Below are 9,749 nucleotides of genomic sequence, written 5' to 3'. Positions count from 1 at the left end.
CCCGGGCTCCCTCCCCCTCCCCATGCTGACGTCCAGAGCCGGACTGGATGCTGCTCCAGCCTGTGCGCAGCCAGCACCTGACCAGACACCGCATGGAAAAACACCCCGGAGAGCCAGCAGCCCCTGCCCTGCCCCGCGTAGAGGCAACTCAGCAGGACCATCATCCATCCCTGCTGGCCTCCAGGCAGGCAGCAGGACCAGACTCACCTCCTGCCTCCTCCCACTTACAAGCTTCCACCTACTGTGCATCCCAAGCCCTTTTCACAGCCCGGAGGCTTCATTTCCCCAGAAATACATGCAAAAGGGTGTTGCTGCTTTGTACCCAAACTTGTTTGTACCAGAAGCTGCACACTCTGCATGGGAAATGCAGAATGGGAATAAAAAGAAAGTCATATGGAATTTTAAAATATCAGTATGGAAAGACTGATTTGCTAAGCCTGAAAGTACAGGCTTAGCAAATCCCAGCTCAGCTCTATCATTCCCTTACATCCTATGGGTAAAGGGCACTAGAAAACTTCATCACTCAGGAAGTAGGTGGTCCAGCTCCTGTGCCAGCAGGACAGACGCAGTGGCATGAGCCCTTGTCTCTACTATGCTTTGAATTCCTCATTTTTTAGTTTTGGTGTCATCAAGGTTTCTTTCATTTTCCTCCCATACCCTTCCACCTCCGAATGCCATTTTGTTCCCCTGCACAAAGGTAAGTGGTCTGAGGCCTTTCCAGTCCTTGAAAGGGACCAGTTTCCAAAACCCCAAAGTGAACAAAGAACACTCCAGTTTGATGTTGGTGTGAGTCTAAGGCACAACTCCATGGCTCTGCAGTTCTGCACATGTGCAGATCAGAGCATGTGCTGGGCACAGGGAGAAGCTGATGCTTCCAGGAAAAGAGCCATGGCACATGGCCTTGTGGGTTTTTGTTCCCTGCAAGGTGAGTTCCTTGAAAATGTCCTCTTCTTATTACAGTAATTGTCCTTGATCTACACAGAGAAACTGTGCTCAAGCTGACTCCCATTGTCTCCTTTTAGCCAGAAAATAGACAATCCAATGGCTATTGTTCAACATGGACATGTGCCAAAATTGGAAAGGGAGATAAGAAAATACACGTTTGCAGCTGTTGTTTAGACTCTGGGCACATCCTGGACACGGTGTGAGTCTTGGAGGAAATAAAACTCCTTTCCCACACTGCGCTTACTTAGCAGCAGTGTCACCATCCAAGCAGGATGCACAGGCAGAGCTGTTGAGCTCTTCACTGTCACTGTGGAAGCTGAATTTAGGGCCTGGTCTGGCTGTGTGCTCAAGGTCTCTCTTAGTCAATGCAAGCAGGAGTAGGGTTTCTTTGCTGGAAAGTCAAATGCAGTGGATGCATTTCCAGGTCTTCTCATTGTCTACAGCAACTGGTGTGACCTAGCCCCACCACACAGGTTGCCACATAGGGAACTTTGAGCTTGAAATTCTGAATCCTGAAGTGAATTGATCCAGCTACATTCAGTATCACAAAAGCAAAAGTAGGCAGTATAGAGTTCACATACTGCTCGATATGGGAATGTTCTTCAAAGCCTCTGAGAGTAAACAGCACATTGGAATTGCCTTCCTGCATGCTGACAGTGCCAAGGGAATAGAAATTCACTATTTTTAAAGTGATACCAAAAGAACAAAAAAACACCCTTTAGCAGGAAAGTGACAGGAAACTTCTAGTGTGTTATCTCCATGTCTCAAAAATTAAACCTACTTATATAGAAATCCGTAATGCATCTGTGTACTAGGGAAGAGTTTCAATAAGAAATATCGTTTCTGAAGGACTTCAGTCTGTGACAAATGCCCTATTTCTGACACCTGACAAGTGTGAAGGGGCCCAACAACAACAAAAAAGTCCCATAGGAAATGTCTTTGCCTTTATAGGAACACATCAGCTCTAAGGAATTTGACTTAGGTAACACCTATATATCAGATGGTTGGCACAGTTCTAAGTGAAAAACGAAGAATCTCTGGCCTTACTGATACAAACAGTCTCACTGCCTTGGGGAATGGGATTAAAGTATCTACAAAGAACAGCATGGAAAGTGAAAGTCTTTGGGAGCCCTACATGTTCAGACTGATACATGATGTAACAGGGATAAGCTGAGACCCAAAGTGAAAGAGAAGCCTCTACTGAACAGAGCAAGCTCTAGAAGTGTGTGATATGTAATGTGTGTTTCATTGGTTTGAGTTTAAAGAAAAGTATTTAACTCATCTGGCTAAGCTGCTCATCTACCCATGTAGCTGCTACCTAACCATGCCAAACCCACAGGTTAGAGCCAGGCCATTTGGGAGCTTTAAATGAAATGAACCAGGGGTGGATTAATTTAGAGAATAACACAGCACTAGGTCAACTAAAAAAGAAAAAATGTTGCCATTTAATAAACAGTCAAGGGTTTTCTTTCTCCCTTTTCATAAGATCTAACCCTGATGAAAGGGTTGTAAGGCAACACTTCTTCAATATACTAGCAATTGCTTAAGAAAATGGTAAGGAGTAAACAATTTGTTAAAACAGTATTAGAATTCACTATGCTGAAGGCACGTTAAATCTGAAATGGCAGTGCAGTCAGCAGCAGTGGATAAAGTCTAGGCTCTCTTAGTCTGGTCTCTGCTTTCAGATGAGTTTCAAAATGCATCAGCACAGGACGAATGGCTGTGAAAACATCCTGCACAGAAGGTGTGGTATGTGGAATATATGAGAAAGCAGTGACAAGTAACCAAACTCCCCTTTGTAATATTATGATCCAGTAACTGTGCACTAACAACTGGCATACAAAAGTGTTTGTTGCTGTGGCTTCCTACTGCCCACCAGCATTCCTTAGAAAGCTGGCTACTTCCAAACTGGCTGCTATGTCCTCAGCAGCAGTGAGCTTCCAATTTTCCCAACACAAGGATGGCTTGTTTCTCTGACTCTTCCCAATGGAGCAAAGGCAGACTGACTCTTGGCTTCATGTATTTTGAGGTAACCACTCTGAAAGTAGTCAGCTTTCTATAGGGCATTACTCTATGGAGGTGTTACAGAAACATTAATCATCAAGAACTGTGGCAAACCTACTCAATATTGCAATCATAAACCTGCCTTCCACACATGGCAAATACACTAGATTGTAGTGGTGGGAGTGTATGGAAGAAAGTTGGTACTCTTCCTTTAATAAGGAGACTTGGGGAAATGGAGGAATAAAAAAAACAAACAAACAGTGTGTCACAGATTGTCACCTATCTCAAGAGTTAGTCTTTAAAATAAGTCTTCACTCTTACTAATTCACCAGCTGGTCTTTTTCTAGCTAATTTTCTAACACTTCTGTGGGAAGATTAAACCAGCAAACACTGATTGAGTTGCTATTGATTAGCACCAATCTCCAAAGCAAGCAAAAACTGAAGGAAAGCGATCATTTAGTCTAAAAGGCAAAGAACTTAAGTAGGATGATCTCAGCACTGGGAATCAGCAATTTCTAATTCTGTTACCCCTCAACATAAGTTAGTTTTGGAGAAATCACAAAGACTGGCTGATGAAAATGCATGTGTGCATCTGCTGGACTGAAATTAGGAGCTGCATGTGCAAATCAGGACACTGCAAAAAGATCAGCCAATTATACCCCACATTATGCACATGCATCCACTAACATGTGTACAAGTGTGGCAAGGATATATTGTGCATTTTGATATAAGCCATAGCTCTGAAAAAGTCCATTTAAAAAAGGATACAATTCCCATACCCATATGTAGGTAGGGGAATATGCATATGCTAGTGCAGAGAGCTCTCTGAAACTTGTGTTCTGAAAACTTGTTTTTAAACCTTTTACAAAATAAATATGAAGCAGCAAGCTAAAGCCAGATCTACCAGAAAGCCCAAGATCCTACTGCAGTGCTAATTAATAGGAAGCCTAACAGGCTGTTAGGTACTGACACAATTCTTCCTGAAGTCTCAATCTGCTTCCACCTAGCAGCTGTTTCAGTTGGAAGGAGTTTAACTTCCATAATGTGAATAATAAGGAGAAAGTTGCAGGAACTGTAAATAACAAACATCCAGTTTCCTGCAATTCCAGCATGCATTTATCACGTCATGCAAAAATTTATTGGATAAATAGCTACTTCTAGGCTGTTGGCCAAGAAGGACCTGAACAAAGCAGCAATTTCAAAGTCAAGAGAAGCATGTAAACCAGGAAGGGACTGTCTTTTGTTTTGTGGTCATTACATTTAGATTTCCTCCTAAACAAAGTAACGCATGAGAATGTGCTGCATCAGCCAGGGAACTGTACACACACACCACCTACAGCCATCAAATCAGTGATCTCATCTGCCTGTAAAGCAGTGTTTGGTAAACACCTCCAGTTAAACCTTTTAGCATTCATGCAGAGATCATTTAATCTGACACTCAAATAAAGCAAACTATTGGACCCAAATAAAACAAACTACTGGACCCTACTCAATTGTGATAGAGACCAGATCTGGGGAGGAAACAGGGAAGGATGTCTTCTCCAACTGATAATGCACAATGGTTCAGAAAGATAAAATAAAACTATTCCAAGTTGGAGTACAATCAGGACAACAAAATTCTTAAGTTTACAAAAGGAGGCTCTTCAGTAGCCACATGGGTTCATGACCTTAGCTTTGTATTTAATTTGAAAGCCTCACTGTGATCTCTCTAGAACAGTGCTCCCTACCAGGAGACTGGAACATCATCTCACCTGTAATTGCTGGTGATTAGAAAGTCTCCAACATTATCCCTTCTTCATGCAGGTATTCTGGTGGGACCTACTGGTCAGATTAGCAGGTTTGCTAGTCTCCCCATTACCACTTTCTTCTGATGCACACACATAGTGACAGAAGACCCCCCCACTGCTGTGCATCCTTTTCCTGTCTTATCTTAATTGTAGCTACTTCCAGCTATCACCCAGGTACTGTACATGGCATAGGAGATAACAGGGTCTCAGTATTGAAGGTGGGCCATGGAAGAGTTCTGACAGCACTGCACTTGAGTCTAGGTTTTATTGAGACAGACTAGATGAACTCCATATTCGCTAACCCCTAGTGAATGAGTTTATTGCAGTGGTTTAACCTTTTTTGTTTGTTAAGTTCTGCTAAAGGTAATGGGAAACACACAGGATCGTAGACCAAGCAGACACACACACATATACCTCAGAGCATAGTTTAGACAGGCAGGCAATATTTGCACAGTTGAGGAATATTGTACCCTAGAGGAAAAATCTCATAGGCATTTTCCAGTCAAGAATCATAAAAGGTGTCCTTGAACCCTGGGACCACCTCTATTGCAGGCTTGTAGAAACACGTCTGCAGAGCTGTTTTTTTGGCAGTCTATAGGCCTAGCAATGCTTATTTGCTGTCCAGAAAAATCCAACATAACAGACCGTAAATACATCAACCCACGTTTTTGTAGTCCTTCCACATTCTGTCTGATAAAATCAATAACGTACCATTTCCACACATAGCGAGCAGTAGCTGAGTTGTTCTGATTTGATGTAAACAGGCCTAAGGGGCTTCTCTTTGAAGCACTTGTCACATGGGCCAAATACAACTGCTAAAAAGGTCTGGTCCATCTTTGTGGCTTGAGAGAGCTGAAAGAGATGGAGAAGAAGGAAAGAGTGCATTCCAGTCCAGCACAAAGCTTCCCATGACTGCTCTGCTAGCTAGTGCAGCCTAGACTGAATATAGACATCTGTAGCTGGATTATCTCTGTGACTAATCTCTGAAGCTTGAACTGTCACTATATGCAAAACACTAACATGTTCTGCAGATTATATTTCTGTGAAGAAAAATACAAAGCAAAATACATATATTGTGTTATAATGTGCATGGATTATACATGGTTATAATGTGCACATGGATTCATTACATGCAGGAAATTACTCTTAGTTTCTAACTACTGTCAACAGACAGTAACCAGAAACTTCTAAAAGCAGGTGGATCTGTGAGAAACATGCACTGATCCATACTGGTTTTCCACTACATTATTAAATAGTCAATATTTTGCATTATTTTTAAAGCTGAAAAGACAACACAGGAATCAGTCAGCAGTAACAAAAATATGAACAATGCACTGCTTGAACTGGAATTGATGATTCAAGCACACTGAAAGCTGGATCATAATGAACCCACTTTTGTCCTCAAGCCAGTCACCTCTAGGATTAAAGCACTGCCACCAACAGAGATTCAAATCCAACTTCAGAGTCAAAACCAAACAAGAATAATACTGTACTGTCATTTTTCTCTGTACATTTTTCATAGGGAAAATGGGACCTTTCACCACTTCTAAAATGAAAGCTTTTAACATTATTTAGACATGTACATAAATAATGAGTTTATGTGTAACAATTAGAAGAAGCTATTGCAAGAGAGATTTAAATGTAGCAAAAGAAATTCAGTGAGCTATTGCAGACTTTAGAATTTGTTTGGCTGGACATTATACAACCCCAAATTTATTCTATGCCCCTGCCTGCATTCTGCTGCTCATTCTTACATATTTCACTGGACTGCTTGAACAGAGAGATGATAAACTCAGAACTTCTGCCCACACACAAGTCAATAAGTTTTGCTGTTTTCTCCAGGCGATGCCTAACTTCATCCCAAGACATGTGGGAAGCAATCTGTCCTGAAAGGAGCTACAGCACATTAACCTGAAATATGGATGGAGCTTTCAGTCAGCTACATGCAGTTGAGGAGGTTTCTATTCCATTTGATGAAAACCAGCAAATATGTCCTGAAGTTCTCAATGCATTTTTTTGCAAACAATGAGTCTGAGACCACGGGCTGCCATCTTTTCAGGGAGTTTCTCTGTGCTGCTATTGCTCATATCTTTAAAATGACTACAGCACCAGGACTCAGTTCTGTTAGATCACTTAAACTGGACATTCACAACATGAATAACCTGTTTTTCTGAGGTTCTTGGAATTAGTCATTCCCACCAAGGCCAACTCAGGTGATAAAGTCACAGATTTATATACTTGGTGAGAAGCCTTGAGACACTAGGCCAACTAGACTGTGGGAGGAAAACCTTCATTTCAGAAGAAGTGTAAAATAAAGATATTACAGGGAATCTCACATGCCATCCTATCCGGACAAAATATCATTACTCTTTCTAAGGACTCTATACAAGGATCTGTTAGGCTCGGAATAGATACTCTGGGCAGAATTAATCTTTGATAAAGTGTAAAAATTCACTGGGGTAACATACAGGGTGAACCATAACTGCTCAGTATTTTACCTCAGATGAGATTATGATGTTACAAAATTTTGCTACTAGAGGAGCCTTCAAAACTTCTGAATAATTAAAAAGCAGTTTTATACCTGAGATTGATTGTGATAATGGTGGATTTTTACACTATTTTATAAAGACATAAACTATTTAAACGAAAAAAAGTCTACAAAAATTACAACTTCTTGCACTGCAGCCTGAAATTTTAAACTTACTGGTTTTTGAAGTTACAGCAGAAATTTACAAATGATGTCATGGTGAGACGTAAAGAAATATGCTACTTAGAAATTCTATACAATGAATCTTGTTGATAAATATCCAAAATTACCCACCTTCTCAAGCAGAAGAACCTGGAGATTCTCAAGATGACTAAATAAGCTGTGTGCAACTGCTAACGCAGAAAGGAAACCTTTCCATTAAGTCTACTTAAAGGGTATTTAAAGCTGAGCTCCTCCAGTGCTAATACCTCAGGTCAGCTACATACTGATGATTATAATTTAGAGACTTAACTTTAACTGCTCTCTTTCATAATATAAAGAATGTAAACTATTAGGCACACTAGATCTTACCTTCCTATTCCATATAGCAGCAATTCTTGGATGGTTTCCAAATGTTAAAGTTTAAACATACTGGAGAGATAATGACGACTGAGTTTTCCAACTATTAAATTGACATTCAGACAAATAGCACTGTCAATGTTAAGTTTGTCTCATATTCCTAATGAAATTTAAAAGTCAAACAAACTGATCGGTGTCCGTGCCGGTTCTTCCTTGGATATGCTTTTACTATTCACCTGTTTCAATTCAATAGATTTAAAATCAGTAAGACAGAAAATTGTTGCTTTCTTGCAAGTTTTGAAAATTTTGGGGGAAATTTATGAAAACATGTCTGAAAAAATTAAAAAATGCTGAAGATCACATCTACTCTTGAGACTCTATTGAAGTCACTGACTTCATGCCATTAGATGTTTGCATTTGATAGCCAAGAGGATCCAAGACAAAATGAAGGGGGGAAAAGGGGAAAAAATAAGCTCTCTGCCCAGCAGAAACTTGGGTAGATATCACCTGTCCTAATCTTTCTTTATTAGAATATTATGGAAACACAGGACTGAAAGGGACCCATGTACGCTTCTGTGTCCTATGCCCAGACACTGCAGGATTCACTGGCAAAGGCTCTGACAGCAGCACCCAAGTCTTGGAAGGCAGACGCAGAGACGGTGAAAACCTAGACCTTGGGCCCACTGTAGGAGAGGATCTGGTTCGAGACCATCTTAAGAACCTGAACGTACACAAGTCCATGGGCCCTGATGAAATCCATCTGCGGGTCCTGAAGGAGCTGGCGAATGAAGTTGCAAAGCCACTGGCCATCATATTTGAAAAATCATGGCAGACAGGTGAAGTTCCCAACAACTGGAAAAAGGGAAATTAACCCCCATTTTCAAGAAGGGGAAAATGGATGACCTGGGGAATTACAGTCCAGTCAGTCTCACCTCTGTGCCTGGCAAAATCTGGGAGCAGATTCTCCTGGAAGGCATGCTAGGGCACATGACAAACAACAAGGTGCTTGGTGACAGCCAGCATGGCTTTACTAGGGGGAAATCCTGCCTGACCAATTATATGTACAGAAATAATGGACAGGGGTGGAGCAGTTGATGTCATTTACCTGGACTTGTGCAAAGCATTCGACACTGTCCCACATGACATCCTTGTCTCTAAATTGGAGAGACATCAGTTTGATAGGTGGAGCACTCGGTGGATAAAGAACTGGCTGGATGGCCACACGCAAAGAGTTGTGGTCAACGGTTCAATGTCCAGCTGGAGACCAGTAACGAGTGGTGTCCCTCAGGGATCGGTGTTGGGACCGGTCTTGTTTAATATCTTTGTCACTGACATGGACAATGGAATTGAGTGTGCCCTCAGCAAGTTTGCCGATGACACCAACCTGTGTGGTTCTGTTGATACGCTAGAGGGAAGGAATGCCATCCAGAGGGACCTTGACACACTTGTGAGGTGGGCTGATGCCAACCTCATGAAGTTTAACCATGCCAAGTGCAAGGTCCTACACCTGGGTGGGAGCAATCCCAGGCACAGCTACAGGTTGGGCAAAAAGGAAATTCATGGTAGTCCTGTGGAGAAGGACTTGGGGGTGTTGGTCAATGAGAAAATGAACATGAGCCAGCAGTGTGCACTCACAGCCCAGAAAGCCAACCATATCCCGGGCTGCATCAAAAGAAGTGTGACCAGCAGGTCAAAGGAGGTGATCCTGCCCCTCTAGTCTGCTCGCATGAGACCTCACTTGGAGCATTGTGTGCAGTTCTGGTGTCCTCAACATAGAAAGGACATGGAACTGTTAGAACAAGTCCAGAGGAGGACCACGAGGATGATCAGGGGACTGGAGCACCTCCCATATGAAGACAGGCTGAGAAAGTTGGGTCTGTTCAGCCTGGAGAAGAGAAGGCTGCGTGGAGACCTCATAGCAGCCTTCCAGTATCTGAAGGGGGCCTACAGGGATGCTGGGGAGGGAC

Source organism: Melopsittacus undulatus, chromosome 9, assembly GCF_012275295.1.
Source record: "Melopsittacus undulatus isolate bMelUnd1 chromosome 9, bMelUnd1.mat.Z, whole genome shotgun sequence".
Lineage (NCBI taxonomy): Eukaryota > Metazoa > Chordata > Aves > Psittaciformes > Psittaculidae > Melopsittacus > Melopsittacus undulatus.
The sequence above is the reverse complement of the archived record's forward strand: the minus strand, read 5'-3'. Positions refer to the sequence as shown.